The 19375-nt window shown below is 39.8% G+C and overlaps 1 pseudogene; it reads left to right on the top strand.

Moving 5' to 3' along the window:
* The first annotated feature begins 18727 nt into the window (after positions 1-18727).
* LOC115839646 (small ribosomal subunit protein uS10-like) lies at positions 18728-19162 on the top strand (annotated as a pseudogene).
* Positions 19163-19375: the final 213 nt, after the last annotated feature.

The following is a 19375-nucleotide window of genomic DNA, read 5'->3' as shown; positions in this document are numbered from 1 at the left end:
GCTGAGTTTGCATGAATGAATAAATAAAACTAACTTTAATTAGCATATTCCTTATATGCAAATATCTTCTATTAATACTCTTTCGAGAGCTTGTTGATTGAAGGTTAAACATTCATTCATTCATCCAACAGGCATCATGGAGAAACATTACTGAGAATCTACAATGTGCTACTATGTACTCTGTGCTAGAAGCCAAGGATAAAGAGTTGAATGAGATTTAGACGATGCCTTGGAAGATTCTATATATGCAAACAAATAAACTATGATACAGTATGCTAAGATTTATTAGAAATACATAAGCAATGTACTGAGCAACCACAATCCATAGAACATCTGACTCTCCTTAAGAGGAGGTAAAAGAAGTCTTCCCTGGGAAGGTGGTATTTGAGCTGGGTTTTGAAGCATGAATAAGAGTCTGCCAGGAAGAGAAAAGGAAAAAGCCTTGGGTGGCCACACGACAAGGGTCTGAGGATCATTCAGGGACCCAATGATGATGCTTCAAGGTGGCTACTTGTCATTCATAAGAGCTACCGCTCGCATGTCACAAATTGTGAACTGTTGGAGTAGAATTTTTCAATTAGATGATTTAAGGCAGAAAGCTTTTTTAATACAGAAAAGTGCAAAAGGTAATAAATACCTATGTACTCACCACCAAAAGGAAGAAATGTTAACCTTATGTCGTTAGCGGCAGATTTTTTTTTTTTAGGAAACAAAATTTTATATCATTAAGACATTGACACTGCTCATCAGGTGTTCTGTTACCTCTTCCAATGGCCCCTTCCCTGACTGCCCTCTACAGAGTAGACCCCTCTCCTCTCCTCTCTGTCTGGGGCCTCTGCTTATTTCCTTTAGAGCATCTCCCAAAGTTAGTGGTCACCTTGTTGATTTGTTGACTCGCCTCTCCCCCACCCCACTGTGAGGTCATCACTGTAAAAGAGATGCCTGGAATGGCTTATTTACCATCGGCCCCTCTGTGCCTGACATATATTAGGTGCTCAATTAACATTTGTAGAAGAAAGGAAGGAAAGGAGGAAGGAAAGGTGGGCAAGCTTCTGGGTTAGTGTGAACTCTTCTAGGAGACAGGCCATCTTCACATGAAGGAAACTTAGCAGAAGGACAGCAATTTGGTTTAATTCCGCACATACTCTTTCAGTACCTCCAATGTACAAGGCACAGGACAGGCCGTGCGCCCTAGGCTCTTACTCTGAAAGAACACCCAGGGCTCCTAGGAGCTGGACGCTGGTCAGGGACGGTTTGGGGGCATGTCTGGGAGACTTGGGAAGTCTAGCCCTGTGCCCCTGGCACTGGAGACAAGGTGTCAAAGCCTCCGTCAATCAACATGGAGTGGAGGTGGGCAGGCTTGTGGAGCGACTGCAGTGGGACTGGAGCTGCGCACTGTAACCAAGGAGACTGAGCAAGGTGAATGTGTTACAGGCAAATAAAAGAAATTGACATTCAGGAAAGGTGACCAGTTACACATTAAACCATGGAGGGCCAAACCTCCCCCACAGCATATACCTAAAGACCTGCCTTGTGCTCAGCACGCAGAAGACAGTTTCTCCCTTTCAGACATTCTTACCATTTCCCTTCCTGGTACTACGGGGGATGAGGCGTTGGGCTGGGGGTGTAAGGACTTGGCAGCAGTGACTTAGGAAGAGGAGTCAACCCTGGCTAATTATCCTGACTACCTGCCCAGCCTGCTGATACCATTCGTGGAGCAAATGTTTATTGAGCACCTACTAGGAGCCAGGCATAGGGCTGAGGACTAGAGATCTGAAGATGAGCAAGGCTTCTTAAGAACGCAAACATACAAAAGCAAAATATAACACAACATAATAAATACTAAGTCAGAGGTCAAGGTCAATGATCAAGTGCCTTGGATGCTCAGAGGACCCCAGTGAAGTTGTCAAAAGAGAGTTTATGAGGAAGTAGGATATTTGAGCAGGGCTTTGAAGCCTGAAGAGGAGATTGTAGGCATATAGGCAGGTGAGTGTTGTTTTCCAGGTCCAGACAAGCAAAAAGCATAAAAGGCTCTGGCATGCCCAGGAAGAAGGAGTGGGGAGGGGGAGGGAGTGGCAAGAGCTGGTCCCTGTGCCTAAAATGTCCAACCTTGCCTGGCAGGCTCCTTCTTGTCATTCAGACCTCAGCTTTGTGGTCACCTCTCCGAGACACCTTCCCTGGCTACCCACCTGTCAGAATGTCTGTAACTTACCTTAAAAGACCCCAGCATGTAAGGGTGGTGTTATATGTGTGAGACCTAGGTTAAGCTATAACCTAGGGACCTCTAGCATTTCAATCAAGAATGCACAGTGCAGGGTGAGGGTTGCCCATTAGCTGGGAGGCCCATGGTCAGAGCATCTGGTATTTTTGTCTAGATCAACCAGCAACACTTGGCTAAGTAGCACAGTGAATGTCAGAAATGGAATTTTATTGGTAAATTAGAAATGAGTTCTGTTGTGAAATTTTCAAAAACCGTGTGAGAGGGTGCCCCACCCCATAACCCCTCTGCCCATCTGGGTTCACCTGCGTCTGAGGTTGACAGTGTCTGACAGCTTGGCCACTTCCCACCTCAACTGCCTGTGTCTGTTTTCAGCTTGATTCTTTCCTCTGCCGCCACTGGAGCTTGCTCTGCTAAAAGCAGGTCCAGCCAGGAGAGTTAATGCCCCCAGGGGCAAACTTCAACTGATAGGAGATGGGAGTCTCCCAGTCCTTTGGTGGAAAGATTTTTGAGGTATGCTCCACATGGTGTCCCAGAGGGTCCCTGATGGGTTAAGGTCCAACCACTCACAGCAATAACTCTCTCCTTAGTAAAACCTTTGCCGTCTTTCCTCTCTTCCCTGTTCTACCTCCCCTATTCCCTCACTTGTGTTTCCTGAAATAATCTCTGAAATAACATAGCTGTACCCAGGGTTTTGTCTCAGCGGTCTGCTTCTGGGAGAACCCAAAGTAAGACAGCAACTGGCCTAGCTAAATGTGTGGAAACATTCTCCCTCCCTTGTATGTAGAGTATACGAATCCAGTGGAGCCTGTAGGTTTTACCCATCGGGGAGATACTCTAAGCCAAACCCCAAGTTATTCTATCATCAGCCAGCTGTGAATTATGGAAAATTCTAGTTGCTGTTGGGCTTTCAGGGTAGTAAGAATCCTGCCTCTGGAATCTTGGTCATTTTTGGAGCACCTAAAAGGACAGAGAGCTGGGATTCCTTTGAGCCTACAGAATAGGTGTATGAACTGTTTTTGTGCTTGACTCCTGGTAGAAGTTTAGTTCATGAAGGTCTCTATGAGGGTGTAATTCGGTCTGCAGTAGCTTCTCTAATAACATGCTTGTGAAATTGTGGGGGAGAGCTAACACTCATCCTCTTCAAACTTCTTTAGCCACTCCCATTACCAACCAAAAATAACCTAAGGGTTATCATTGACCAAATGGCCTAGTTCAGTTTGCAACACCACCTAAAGTAGCCTCTCACTAGCATTCGTATAATCTTACTTCAATTTCCCAAGTGGCACTTATTAGTTTTTAAAAAATATGTTATTCTTTTTCTTTATTTGTTGTTTTCTATCTCTATACCCTCTCCAATCCCAGCCCTTAATGAAAGGTAAGCTCCATATGTTGTTTATCTCCATTGTCTCTGGCACACACAACAATGCCCAGCACTTAGTAGTATAAAAATGCCTGGCTCAACAAATGTTCTGTTAAATATTGAGAAGTGACAGCAGGTACAACTGAAGTCAAATAACAGGGGACCTCGTATTTTAAGAAGGGAGATTGCCTGCTACCCTTCAAGCCTATGATTCTTAGCCTGTGGAGGTCATGGACACCTCCGAGAATCTGAGCAAAGCTATGAGCCGCTGCCTTCCCCAGAAAAAAAATGCACACATAGCGACACACATTAAATTGTATCTGAGATTTCAGGGAGTGTATGCGCCCCAGGTTCAAAATTCCTCCCTCTAGCCATGTGCAAGCCAAAAAAGGCTTTTAAGCAGATATGTGACAAATCCAGCTTTGTTTTTTAAGAGGATAACTCTACGGGTCCTATAATGATGGAGGAACAGAGAGTAGGAGGCAGGGAGACCCGTAGGAGGCCTTGGATAGACCAAGAGGAAGAAGACATGGGTGTCGATTTAGGCGATGCTGAGGGAATGGAGTGGCATGGGGACCTGCAGTAAACATCTCTGAAATAGAATTTACAAGATCTGATAATTGACTAGTTGGTGGAGGTGACAGAGGGAGAAGAAGCAAGGTAGCTGTGAGAGTTCCGGCCTGGGACCCTGGTGGATGATAACAACCAGAACCAAGGCAGAGATGGGTGCGCTCCTCCCTCTGCCGTGCCGGAGAAGTGATAGCCTGGCCTTCAGGGCTGAGTCCTAACTGCAGACTTCGGTCTCCCCTCAGGCTGCCCTGCAGTTCCTGGAAAACAGCCTGAACCAAAGGGCACGGGCAGGAGAGAAGGAATCTGCTTCTTCTGTTTCTGAAGGTGCCGCTTTCCCTTGGCACAAGCTTTTCCCCCTTTTGTCGAATCTTTGTTGGAGGAGCCAACTATTTAGTATGAAAATACAAGCGAGGGACTTCCCTGGTGGTCCAGTGGTTAAGACTCCGTGCTTTCAATGCAGGAGGTGTGAGTTCGATCCCTGGTAGGGGAACTAAGATCCCACGTGCCGCATGGTGCGGCCAAAAAATAAAAATAAAAAAATTAAATAAAATACAAGTGAAATACAGCAGTCATGGGATGAACAGGTCAGAAAGCTTATTCTTCTTGGATATCTGTGGCCAAAGCAGCCTTTGGCTCACGTCACGTGACTATTGTTGAACTGTCTGTGGTCCTTGCTGAGGCAACCCCCATGCATGCACGTTGCACAGTCTCTGGCACCTACTGAAGGACATTGCTCCTATAATTCTCCCCTCTTTCTCCTCTGTCATCAATTTCCCCTTCCGCTAGACCATTCCAGCCATAAGGGCAAACATGCCATTTTTTCTCCAATTTGAAAAGACACTCTGACCTCTCTTCCCAGTGCAGCTTCTGCCCATCATCTTTGTCCTGCTTTATTGCAAAGTTCCCGAAAGGAGTTGCCCATACTTACTGTCTACAATTTCTCTTCTGCTGAGCTCTCTTGAACCTAAATATAAGAGCTTTTCCCTCCTACCATGATGCCAGAAGGCCCTTATCAGAATCACCAAATGCCTCCATGCCACTGAATCCAGTGGTCAGTTACCCATCATTATCAAATTGGGCCTCAGTGACATAGGTGGTCACTCCCTCCTGGACATCATTCTCCTAATACGTCTTCATTTTCCTAGTGTGTCTCTGGATGTTCCGTCCTAGTCTCCTTTGCCAGTTTTTCCTCATCTCCTGGACCTCTAACTGTTGGAGGAGCCTGGGGATCAGTCCTGGTCTTTACCTCTTTTCTACCTACATCTCTCTTGGAGACATCCTTAGGTCTCATAGCTTTAAATACTAGCTATATGCCGATGCCTCCGAAATTTACATTTCCAGCCCAGCCCTCTCCCTTGAATTTCATATTTTTATATTCAACCATCTGATTCCACTTGAATATCTAATAGATATTTTCAGTCATCATTCAAAGTTGAGCTTTAGCAATCTCCCTTCTGGCCTCTACAAACTTGCTGTTCTCATCTTAGTAAATGGTTTTTCCATCTTCCAATTGCTCAGACAAAAAATCTTGGATATCCTTCATCCCCCTCTTTCTCACACCATATCTGATCCTGTGGGCTTCATCTTTGCCTTTCTTGTTTACATCCTGATCCAAGACCTTTCCTACCTAGATTATTGCCTTCCAACAAGTCTCCTTGCTTCCTCTGTCGTCCTTCTATCTGTTCAATACATAGTAACCAGAGTGAACCTGTTCAATCATAAGTCAGTCATGTCACACTTATGCTTAAAACCCTCCTATGCCTTCTCAGCTTATTCAGAGTAAAAACTAAGGGCCTTACAATGACCTCCAAGGTCCTTCATAAATGGCCCCTTTTCCTCTCTGACTTCACCTTCTACTACTCTCTCATCACTCATTTTTCCAGCCACACTGGCCGCCTTGCACATCCTTAAACATACTGGGTGCCCCTGCCTCATGGCTTTGTACTTCCTGTTCCATCTGCCTGGAAGGCTCTTCCACCAGATATCTGCATGACCTGCTCTCACACCTCTTGCAGGTCTTCATGTATGTGTTACCTTCCCAGTAAGACTTTAGCTGGTCATCCTGTGTAAAATTACAACTCACTCCCCTAAACATTTTCTATTCCCCTTTCTTCACGTATTTTCCCTAACACTTTTATTTCATACACTATATATACATTTTTAAAAATTTTTTTAAAAAACATCTTTATTGGAGTATAATTGCTTTACAATGGTGTGTTAGTTTCTGCTGTATAACAAACTGAATCAGCTATACATATACATTTATCCCCATTTCTCCTCCCTCTTGCGTCTCCCTCTCACCCTCCCTATTTCACCCCTCTAGGTGGACACAAAGCACGGAGCTGATCTCCCTGTGCCATGCGGCTGCTTCCCACTAGCTATCTGTTTTACATTTGGTAGTGTATATACTTCGTCCCAGCTTCCCCTTCCCCTTCCCCATGTCCTCAAGTCCATTCTCTACATCGGCGTCTTTATTCCTGTCCTGCCCCTACGTTCTTCAGAACGATTTTTTTTTATTTAGATTCCATATATATGTGTTAACATACGGTATTTGTTTTTCTATTTCTGACTTACTTCACTCTGTATGACAGTCTCTAGGTCCATCCACCTCCCTGCAAATGACTCAATTTCATTCCTTTTTATGGCTGAGTAATATTCCATTGTATATATGTGCCACATCTTCTTTATCCACTCATCTGTTATGGACACTCAGGTTGCTTCCACGTCCTGGCTACTGTAAACAGTGCTGCAATGAACATTGCGGTACATGGCTCTTTTTGAATTATGTTTCTCTCAGGGTATATGCCCAGTATTTCATACACTATATATTTTACATCATCATTTAGCCAACTTTCTGTCTTTCCCACTAAAATACAAGCACCACATGTACAGGTATACCGCGTTTTATTGCGCTTCACTTTCCCACACTTAGCAAATATTTCATTTTTTACAAACTGGGGGTTTGCAGCAACCCTGCATTGAGCAAGTCTATTGGCGCCATTTGTCCAACAGCATGTGGTCACTTTGTGTCTCTGTGTCACATTTTGGTAATTCTTACAATATTGCAAACGTTTTCGTTATCACTGTATTTGTCATGGTGATCTGCATTCTTTAATGTTGCTGTTGTAATTGTTTTGGAGCATCAGGAGCCTCACCAATATAAGACAGTGAACTTATTTGATAAATGTTGTGTGTGTTCTGACTGCACCACAGACTGGCCATTCCCCATCTCTCCCCCTCTGCTCGGGTCTCCCTCTTCACGGAGACACAACAATATTGAAATTAGGCCAATTAATAACCCTGCAATGGCCTCTACGTTTTCAAGCAAAAGGAAGAGTCAATTTATTTACTTCAAATCGAAAGTTAGAAATGATTACACTTAGTGAGGAAGGTGTATCAAAAGCCAAGATAGGCCAAAAACTAGGCCTCTTGCCCAAACAGTTAGACAAGTTGTGAATGCAAAGGAAAAGTTCTTAAAGGAAATTAAAAGTGCTACTCCAGTGAACACACAAATGATAAGAAAGAGAAACAGCTTTATTGCTGATTTGGAGAAAGTTTTAGTAGCCTGGGTAGCAGATCAAACCAGCCACAACATTCCCTTAAGCCAAAGCCTAATCCAGAGCAAGGCCCTGACTCTCTTCAGTTCTTTGAAGGCTGAAAGAGGTGAAGAAGCTGCAGAAGAAAAGTTCGAAGCTAGAGGAGGCTGGTTCATGAAGTTTAAGGAAAGAAGCCATCTTTATAACATAAAGGTGCAAAGTGAAGCAGCAAGTGCTGATGTAGAAGCTGCAGCAAGTTATCCAGATCTAGCTAAGATAATGAGTGAAGGTGGGGACACTAAACAACAGATTTTCAATGTAGACAAAACAGCCTTAGAGTGGAAGAAGATGCCATCTAGGGATTTCATAGCTAGAGAGGAGAAGTCAATGCCTGCCTTCACAGCTTCAAATAGGCTAATTCTCTCATTAGGGGCTAATGCAGCTGGTGACTTTCAGTTGAAGCCAATGCTCATTTGCTATTTCAAAAATCCTAGGGCTCAAGAATTATGCTAACTCTACTCTGCCTGTGCTCTATAAATGGAACAACAAAGCCTGGATGACAGCACATCTGTTGACAGCATGTTTTATTGAACATTTTAAGCCCACTGTTGAGACTTATTGCTCAGAAAAAAAGGTTCCTTTCAAAATATTACTGCTCATTGACAATGTACCTGGTCACCCAAGAGCTCTGATGGATGTACAACTAGATTAATGTTTTCATGCCTGTTAACGCAACATCCGTTCTGCAACCATGGATCAAGGGGTAATTTTGATGTTCAAGTCTCATTATTTAAGAATACATTTAGTGGGACTTCGCTGGTAGTGCAGTGGTTCAGAATCCGCCTGCCAATGCAGAGGACATGGGTTTGATCCTCGGTGCGGGAAGATCCCACATGCCGTGGAGCAACTAAGCCCATGTGCCACAATTACTGAGCCTGCGCTCTAGAGCCTGTGAGTCACAAGTACTGAGTCCGCGTGCCACAGCTACTGAAGCCCGCGCGCCTAGAGCCCATGCTCCATAACAAGAGAAGCCACTGCAGTGAGAAGCCCGCGCACCACAACGAAGAGTAGCCCCCGCTCACTGCAACTAGAGAAAGCCCGTGCCCAGCAGCAAAGACCCAATGCAGCCAAAAATAAATTAATTAATTAAAAAAAATATACATTTAGTAAGGCCATAGATGCCATAGATTGTGATTCCTCTGATGGATCTAGATAAAGTAAGTTGAAAATCTTCTGGAAAATACTCACCATTCTAGATGCTAATAAGACCATTTGTGATTCACGGGAAGAGGTCCAAATATCAGCATTAACAGGAGTTTGGAAGAAGTTGATTCCAACTCTCATGGATGGCTTTGAGGGGTTCAAGTCTTCAATGGAGAAAGTAACTGCAAATGTGGTAGAAATAGCAAGAGAACTAGAATTAGAAGTGAAGCCTGAAGATGTGACTGAATTGTTTCAATCTCATGATAAAATTTTGACAGATGAGGAGTTGCTTTTTATGGATAAGCAGAGAACGTGGTTTCTTGAGACGGAATCTACTCCTGGTGAAGATGCTATGAAGATTGTTGACATGACAACAAAAGATTTGGAATATGACATAAACTTAGTTGACAAAGCAGTGGCAGGGTTTGAGAAAATTGATTCCAATTTTGAAGGAAGTTCTACTGTGGGTAAAATGTTATCAAACAGCATTGCATGCTACAGAGAAATCATTCATGAAAGGAAGAATCCGTCAGTGCAACAAACTTCACTGTTGTCTTATTTTAAGAAATGGCTACAGCCACCCCAACCTTCAGCAGCCACCACCCTGATCACTCAGCAGCCATCAGCATCAAAGCAAGACCTTCCACAAGCAAAGGTGGTTCAGATGATGACTGGCATTTTTTTTAGCAATGAAGTATTTTTAAATTAAGGTATGTACATTGGTTTTTAAGACATAATGCTATTGCACACTTAATAGACAACAGTATAGTGTAAACATGACTTTTACATGCACTGGGAAACCAAAAAATTTGTGTGACTCGCTTTATTGTGATATTAGCTTTATTGTGGTGGTCTGGAACTGAATCTGCCTTAACTCCAAGGTACGCTCGTACAGTGATTTTTGCTCTTTATTTACTGCTGTATCTCCAGCACCGAAACAGTGCCTAAAATTATAAGTAGAAACTCAATAAATATTGTTCAGAAAATGTATGAATTCTAGTCCTGGATCAGAGCCTAAATGACAGTTCTAGAGATTATAAAAAGAATACTTGTTACATTCTGCTTCTCACTAGGATGCAGTGGCTTATAGTAGACCAATGTTCCCACCAAGAACAAACAGAAAAGCTGGATAAAATACAAAATTCTATCTGAGGTCAGCGGAGCGTTTCCAAAACAGCTGGACAATGGGGACGGGCCTTGAAAACATCCTTAACTCCCAGTTAGAACTGTCGGAGGGCTACACCCTAAGAGTAAGAAGCATCAGAGGTAGAACAAAACTTTAAAAGTCTAAGTCCAGCTTTGCATTATTTCAGTCTCTAATTGGATTGAGGTAATCTGCCTGCCCTAGCTGCCCAAAATCCAATACCTGCCCCAAATCCTGCTCAAATCCAATACCACAAATCTGGTATTGGATAAAATTTCCTGGCACAGAAAAGAAGAGGACAAAGCAATAGAAACAGATCCACAGATGAGTCAGATATGAACATTATTAGACATAGGTTTTAAAATAAATGTGATGACAGTGTTCAAGAAAATAACTGACAAAACACTGGAGTCTCTATCACTGAAAAATATAATGTCAAATTAAGAAGTCAATACATGGATGTAACAGCATAATGGACAAAGATGAAGAGACGATTGCTTTGCTAGAAAATAGGTCAGTAGAAAAAAAGTCAGACTGAAGCACAAAGAGAAAATGTGAAAAAAAAAAAAAGCAAACAGGCATGAGTTAGGGTAAGAGTTCTAAAATATGTGGATTTGTAGTCCCAGAATTTGAGAAGAGAGAATTAGTGGAAGCAATATATGAAAGCCTAATAAAGGCCTAGAATTTTCAAAATTGATGAATGATATCAAAGCAAAGAAGCAGTACAAACCCCAAGGAGGATATATACAAAGGAAATCACACCCAAGCACATCCTAGTCAAACTTCTGAAAACTGAAAACAAAGAGAAAATCTTACAAGCTGCCATAGTGAAGATACATCACAGTCAAAGGAGCAACAATAAGTCTGACAGATAACTTCTTAATACAAATGATAGAAGCCAGAAGACAAGGAATGGCATATTTAAAGTGCTTAAAGTTTTCGGAGTACAGGTCTTTTGTCTCCTAGGTAGTTTAACTCCTAGGTATCTTATTCTTTTTGATGCGATGTAAATGGGATTGTTTCTTGAATTTCTCTTTCTGATCTTTTGTTGTTAGTGAGTAGAAATGCAACAGATTTCTGCGTGTTAGTTTTGTAACCTGCAACTTTACCAAATTCACTGATGAGCTCTAGTAGTTTTCTGGTAGCATCTTTAGGATTTTCTATGTATAGTATCATTTCATCTGCAAACAGTGATAGTTTTACTTCTTCTTTTCCAATTTGGATTCATTTTATTTCTCTTTTTTCCCTGATTGCCGTGGCTAGGACTTCCAAAACTACGTTGAATAAAAGTGGCAAGAGTGGACATCCTTGTCTTGTTCCTGATCTTAGAGGAAATGCTTTCAGCTTTTCACCATTGAGTATGATGTTAGCTGTAGGTTTGTTGTATATGGCCTTTATTATGTTAAGGTATGTTCCTTCTATGCCATTCTGGAGAATTTTTATCATAAATCGATGCTTAATTTTGTCAAAAGCTTTTTCTGCATCTATTGAGATGATCATGAGGTTTTTATTCTTCAGTTTGTTGATGTAGTATATCACACTGATTTGCAGATATTGAAGAATGCTTGCATCCCTGGGATAAACCCCACTTGATCTGGTGTATGATCCTTTTAATGTGCTGTTGGATTTGGACTGCTAGTATTTTGTTGAGGATTTTTGCATCTATGTTCATCAGTGATATTGGCCTGTAGCTTTCTTTTTTAGTGGTATCTTTGTCTGGTTTTGATATCAGGCTGATGGTGGCCTCATAGAATGAGTTTGGGAGTTTTCCTTCTTCTGCAATTTTTTGGAACAGTTTCAGAGGATAGGTGTTAGCTCTTCTCTAAATGTTCGATAGAATTCACTTGTGAAGCCATCAGGTCCTGGACTTTTGTTTGTTGGGAGTTTTTAAATCACAGTTTCAATTTCAGTGCTTGTGGTTGGTTGGTTCATATTTTCTATTTCTTCCTGGTTCACTCTTAGGAGACTGTACCTTTCTAAGAATTCATCCATTTCTTCCAGGCTGACCATTTTATTGGCTTACAGTTGCTTGTAGTAGTCTCTTATGATCCTTTGTATTTCTGTGGTGTCAGTTGTGAGTTCTTTTTCATTTCTAATGTTATTTATATGAGTCCTCTCCCTTTTTTTCTTGATGAGTCTGGCTAAAGGTTTATCAGTTTTGTTTATCTTATCAAAGAACCAGCTTTTAGTTTCATTAATCTTTGCTATTGCTTTCTTTGTCTCTATTTCATTTATTTCTGCTCTGATCTTTATGATTTCTTTCTCTCTACTAACTTTAGGTTTTGTTTGTTCTTCTTTCTCTAGTTGCTTTAGGTGTAAGGTTAGGTTGCTTATTTGAGACTTTTCTTGTTTCCTGAGGTAAGATCATATTGCTATAAACTTCCGTCTTAGAACTGCTTTTGCTGCATCCTGTAAGTTTTGGATCATCGTGCTTTCATTTTCATTCGTCTCTGGTTATTTTTTGATCTCCTCTTTTGATTTCTTCAGCAATCCATTGGTTTTTTAGTAGCATGCTGTTTAGCTTCCACTTGTTTGTGTTTTTTATAGTTTTTTTCTTGTAGTTTATTTCTAATTAGAGCAGAAATTATTAAATAGAAAATAAAGGTATGTAAGATAAAATCAACAAAGCCAAAAATTGGTTCTCAGAAAAGACTGGTAGACTGAAAAACCCTTAACAAGAATCACACAAAAAAATTAATAATAAGAAGAATGAGAAGGGGAACACAATTACAGATTCTACAGACTTTTAAAAGATTAGAGAATAACAACTTTGTGCTGATATAGTTGAAAATTTAAATGAAAAGGACAAATTCCTTTAAAAATAAAACTTAAAACTGACACAAGAAAAAAACAGAAAATCTGAATAGTTCTCTTTTAAATTTGTAATTTCTAGGCCTAGATGGCTTCATTTGTAAATGCTTCCAAAGATTTAAGGAAGAAATAAAATAGAAATAAAAAAGGAAAAGAAATATAACGTGTAAGAACTGGAAATGAGGAAATAAATTTGTCACTATTTGCAGGTAACATGATTGTCTATGTAGAAAATACAAAAACGATACAGATAAACTATTAGAATAAGTGAATTTAGCAAGGTCTCTGGATACATGACCAATACCCAAAAGTCAATTTTATCTTTATATACTAGAAGCAAACAATTAGAAAATGTACTTTAAATAGATGTCATTTACAATAGCATTTAAAAAATCACATACCTTAAATATAACGAAAGATGTGCGAAATTTTTTTACATAGAAAATTACAAAGTTATTGAGAGAAAGTGAAATCCAAATAAATGGAGGGATATGCAATATTCATGAATTGCAAAAAGGGTAACTGTTCATTAATTGATGTATATATTCTGTATAATCCCAATTAGATCCCAAGCAGTTTTTTAAGAAATTGATAAGCTGATTCTAAAATTTATATGGAAATGCAAAGTAAAAAAACAAAACAAACAGACAAACAAAAAAGCCAATGTTGAAGTAGGAAAACAAAATTTGAGGACTTATAAGAAGATACCAAGAATTTTTACAAAGTTCCACTAATTAAGATAGTATGCACAGTTCTAAATAACACATGGGTCAAAGAAGAAATCTCAAGAGAAACTGTAAAATATTTTGAATGAAATGAAAATGAATACACAATTTATCAAAATTTGTGGGATGCAGTGAAAGCAGTGCTTAGGAAACTTATAGTAGTGGGGAAATTTATCTAAGCTTCCAACTTAGGAAACTAGAAAAGAATAAGAAATTAAGTCCAAAGAAGCAGAACGAAAGAAACAATAAAAGTTTGGGCAGAAATCAATGAAATTGAAAACAGAAAATTGATAGGGAAAATCAATGAAACCAAAAGCTGGTTCTTTGAAAAGATCAATAAAATCAATAAGCCTCTAACCAGCTAACTAAGAAAAACCGAAAGAGGTCACAAATTACTAATATCAGAAATGAAAAAGAGTACATCACTACAGATCCAATGGACATTAAAAGGTTAATTAAGGAATACTATAAACAACTCTATACTCACAAATTTGATAACCTAGATGAAATGGACCAATTCTTTGAGAGACACAATCTGCTAAAACTCACACAAGAAGAAATAGACAAGCTGAATAAGCCTATACTACTAAAGAAAATTAATCAATAATTAATAACTTTCTAAAACATAAAGCACCAGGTCCAGGTAAATTACAGTGAATTCTACCTAACATTTATGGAAAAAATTATACCAATTCTCTACAATCTCCTTCAGAAGACAGAAGAAAAGGGAATGTATCCTAACTCATTCTATGAGGCCAGCATTACCCTAATATCAAAACCAAATAACAACCTTATAAGAAAAGACAGTACAGTATTAGTACAAAGACAGAAAACTAGACCAATGGAACAGAATAGAGAAACAGACTCACACAAGGGTTACTTGATTTATGACAATGGTGTAACTGCAATGAAGTAGGAAACGGTTGCCTTTTCAATATATGGAACTGGGTCACTTGGATATCCATTCACAGAAGCCATTTCCAGATTGAATAACTAAATGTGAAAGTTAAAATAATAAAGCTCTTTCAAGAAAACAGGGAAATATCTTTATAACCTTGGAATAGGTAAAGATGTCTTAAACAGGTCGTAGAAAGCACTAACCATAAAGGAAAATATTGATACGGTGGATTGTATTAAAATTAAGAGCTCTGTTCAAGAAAAGACACCATTAAGAGAGCATAAAGTGTCACAATGGTCAGAATGGCCATCATCAAAAAGTCTACAAATAATAAATGCTAGAAAAGGTGTGGAGAAAAGGGAACCCTCCTACACTGTTGGTGTAGGGAATGTAAACTGGTGTAGCCACTGTGGAAAACAGTATGGAGGGTTCTTAAAAAACTAAAGATGGAGTTACCTACCATATGATCCATCCTGGGCATGTATCTGGAAAAGACAAAAACTCTAATTCGAAAGGATACATGCACCCCAATGTTTATAGCAGCACTATTTACAATAAGCAAGACATGGAAGCAACCTAAATCTTTATCAACAGATGAATGGATAAAGAAGATGTGGTACATATATATACCATGGAATATTATTCAGTCATAAGAAGAATGAAATAATGCCATTTGTAGCAGCATGCGTGGATTAAGAGTTTATCATACAAAGTAAAGTAAGTCAAACAGAGAAAGACAAATATATGATATCACTTATATGTGGAATCTAAAAAAGTGATACAAAAGTTCACAAAAAAGTGAACTTATTTACAAAACAGAAATAGACTCACAGACATACAAAACAAAATTATGGTTACCAAAGGGGAAACAAGGGTGGGCGTGGGGGGGGAGGGATAAATTAGGAGCTTGGGATTAACAGATACATACTAGCGTATATAAAATAGATAAAACAACAAGGATTTGCTGTATAGCACAGGGAACTATATTCAATATCTTGTAATAACCTATAATGGAAAAGAATCTGAAAAAGAATATATATATATGTATATATATGTATGTACAACTGAATCAGTTTGCTGTACACCTGAAACTAATACATTGTAAAACAACTATACTTCAATAAAAAGAGCATAAAGTCAACTGTAGATTAGAAGAATATATTTTCAATACCCATATCTGACAAAGAGACCTGTATCCAGACTATACAAAGAATTCATACAAATCAGTAAAAGGTAAACAACTTTATTTTATAATTTTATTTACTTTTGGCTGCGTTGGATCTTCGTTGCGGTGTGCGGGCTTCTCACTGCGGTGGCTTCTCTTGTTGCGGAGCACAGGCTCTAGGCGCGTGAGCTTCAGTAGATACAGCACGTGGGCTCAGTAGTTGTGGCTCGCGGGCCCTAGAGTGCAGGCTCAGTAGTTGTGGCACACGGGCTTAGTTGCTCCGCGGAGGAATCTTCCTGGACCAGGCATCAAACCCGTGTCCCTGCATTGGCAGGCGGATTCTTAACCACTGCGCCACCAGGGAAGTCCCAACAACTGAACTTTAAAATGACTTAAACAGGCACTTCACACACACAAAAATACCCAAATGGCCAGTAAGCATTATCAAAGGTGCTCAGTATCAGTTGTGACCAGGAAATATAAATTAATTGCAATGAGATACTACTCCACACCTGCTAGAATGGCTAAAATTAAAATTCATCAAGCTGTACACGATTTGTACATTTTCTGTATGTAGCTTTCCAAAACATTAACTTCAAAAATAGCTACATAATATTTTTGATTTGTGTTATTTTTATCGATGTTATATAATATAATAAAATGTACGTATTTAAAGAATATAGTTTGAAGAGTCTAGACCAGGGGTCAGCAAACTATGGCCCTTGAGCCAAATCCAGCCACATTCATTTGTTTACGTATTATTTATGTCTGCTGTCATGCTACAGTGATAAAATTGAGTAGTTGTAACAGGCACCATATGGTCCTCAAAGCTTAAAATATTTATTATCTGACCCTTGATAGAAGAAAGTTTGCTGACCTCTAACCATCATCACAATCAAGACATAGACTATTTCCATCATCCCCCAAAAGCTCTTTCCTGCCTCTTTGCCTGCCCTACCCCTGGTCCCAGACAACCACTGATCTGCTATCTGATACTCTAGATTCATTTTGCCCTTCCTAGAATTTCATGTAAATGGAATCACAGTGTACTTTTCTGTGTCTGACTAAATTTATTTCTCATAATGTTTCTAAGATGCATCCATGCTGTTGAATGTGTCTGTAGTCTCGTCCTTTCTATTGCAGGTTAGTATTCCTTTATTGATATACCATAGTTTATCTATTCACTGGTTGATGGACATTTGGGGTTGTTTCTGATTTTTAACTTTTACAGATTAAAGCTGCTATGAGCATTCATGTTCAAGTCTTTGCTTGGACATATGTTTTCATTCATCTTGGGTAAATAACTAAAAGTTGAATTCTCAGTTATGTAGTAAATCTATGTTTAACTTTATAAGAAACCAGCAAACAATTTTCCACAGTGGTTGAACATTTTGCATTCCCACCAGAAATGTATGCAAGTCCAACTCGTCCTCCATCTCATTAGCACTTGGCATCGGCAGTCTTTTCCATTTTAGCCATTGTAATGATCAAGAGATAGTACTTTGTGGTTTTAATTTGTATTTTCCTGGTAATTGGTGATATTATGCATCTTTTGTGTGCTTATTGGCCATTTGTATGTCTTCTTTTGTCTGTTTGAATCTTTTGCCCATTTTTAAATTGGGTTGTCTTATTACTGAACTATAAGACTTTATGTATTCTTGATATAAGTCCTATGTCTGTGTGCGTGTGTGTTTTCTCAGTGGTGTCTGTATTAGTTTCCTATTGATGCTGTAACTAGTTATCACAAACTTAGTGGCTAAAAAGCACACAGATTTATTGTTTTCTAGTTCTGGAGGTCAATTTCACCTCCTTTGATGGCTAAAATCAAGGTGCTGGCAGGGCAGCATTTTTCTTGGAGGTTCGAGAGGAGAGTTGATTTACTTGTCTTTTCTAGTTTCTAGAGGCTGACTATTTGGCTGGTGGCCCTGCATCATTGCAACCTCTGCTTTCATCATCACATCTCCTCTCTGTCTCTGACCCTCCTGCCTCCCTCTTAAAAGGGTCTTTGTGATTATATTAGGCCCACTGGATAGCTCAGGAACATATCCCTAGCTCAAGATTCGTAATTTAATCACATCTGTAAAGTCTCTATTACCATGTAAGGTAACATATTCACAGGTTCCAAGATTAGGACATGGACATTTTGGGGAGGCCAATATTCAATCTACCACTGTGTCTTTCAATAAACACAAGTTTTCGTCTGTATTAGGGTTCTCCAGAGAAACTGAACCTGTGGGAGATATATCTATATATTTATGGAAAGAGATTTATTACAAGGAATTGCCTCATGGGATTATGGAAGCTGACAAGTCCTACGATCTGCAGAGTTGGCAAGCTAGAGACCCAGGAAGAGCTGATGTTTCATTTCAAGTCTGAAGGCAGGAAAAAGTCATCGTCCCAGCTCAAAGGCAGGAAAGCAGGAGGAATCCTTTCTTACTCAAGAGAGAGTCAGCTTTTTTGTTCTATTCAGGCCTTCAACTGATTGGATGAGGCCCACCAACATTAGGGAGGGTAATCTACTTCACTCAATCTGTTGATTTAAATGTTAATCGCATCCAAAAATATCCTCATAGAAACATGGAGAATACTAGTTGACCAAATATCTGGGCATCCCATGGCTCAGCCAGGTTGACACGTAAAATTAGCCATCACAAAGCTATAGCCCATTCTGAATAAATTTCTGTATGTGGTGTGAGGTAAGAAGAACTGAGGTTTTTGTTTTGTTTTGTTTTTTCCAAATGGATATCCAGCCATTCCAGCACCATCTGTTGAAAATATTATCCTTTCCACATTGAAAACCTTGGCACCTATGTAGAAAAGCAACTAAATGGGTCTACATTTGAACTCTCCGTTCGGTTTCATTCATCAATACGCCTATCCTTATGCCAATATTTACTGCTGTAGCTTTTAAGTCTTAAAATCTGGTAGTATAGTTCTTCCAACTTTTTTCTTTTAAAACATATTTTGGTTTATTATGAGGCCTTTGCATTTCCATATAAATTTTAGAATATGTGTGTCAATTTCTATTTTTAAAAAGCCTGCTGGCTCTTGGAGGAAGATGCGGTCCCTGCAGCGGAGCCTCGGGCCACCGGCTCCTGCTCCTGACTCACCGCTGTTCGCTCTGGCCGAGGAACAAGTCGGTCAGGAAGCCGCGCCGCAGCCATGGCTTTTAAAGATACCGGAAAGACTCCCGTGGAGGCCGAGGTGGCGATTCACGGCATTAGAATCACCCTCACCAGCCGTAGCGTGCAGTCTTTGGAGAAGGTATGTGCTGACCTGATCAGAAGTGCGAAGGAAAAGAATCTCAAAATGAAAGGACCGGTTCCGATGCCTACCAAGACTCCGAGAATATTCTCAGACTACAAGGAAAACTCCTTGTGGTGAAGGTTCTAAGACTTGGGATCGTTTCCAGATGAGGATCCACAAGCGACTCATCGACCTGCACAGCGCTTCTGAGATTGTCAAGCATATCCCTTCCGTCAGTACTGAGCCAGGAGTTGAGGCTGAAGTCACCATTGCAGATGCTTAAATCAACGTTTTTCATAAATTGATAATCAGTTGTTAAAAAAAAAAGCCTACTGGTATTTTGATTGGGATTTCATTAAATCTAGAGATCGATTTGGGGAATATTGGCATCTTTAATAGTTCTTTTTTAAAGTAATATTCTAACTGTTAATAATCTGAGGGTCCTCATTGTTGATGCTATTCGTAACAAATGATAATAAAAAGAAAAATAGCTCTA

This window comes from Globicephala melas, chromosome 2 (genome assembly GCF_963455315.2).
Source record: "Globicephala melas chromosome 2, mGloMel1.2, whole genome shotgun sequence".
Taxonomy (NCBI): domain Eukaryota; kingdom Metazoa; phylum Chordata; class Mammalia; order Artiodactyla; family Delphinidae; genus Globicephala; species Globicephala melas.
Note: the sequence above shows the minus strand (reverse complement) of the source record. Positions and strands in the feature narration are given on the sequence as shown.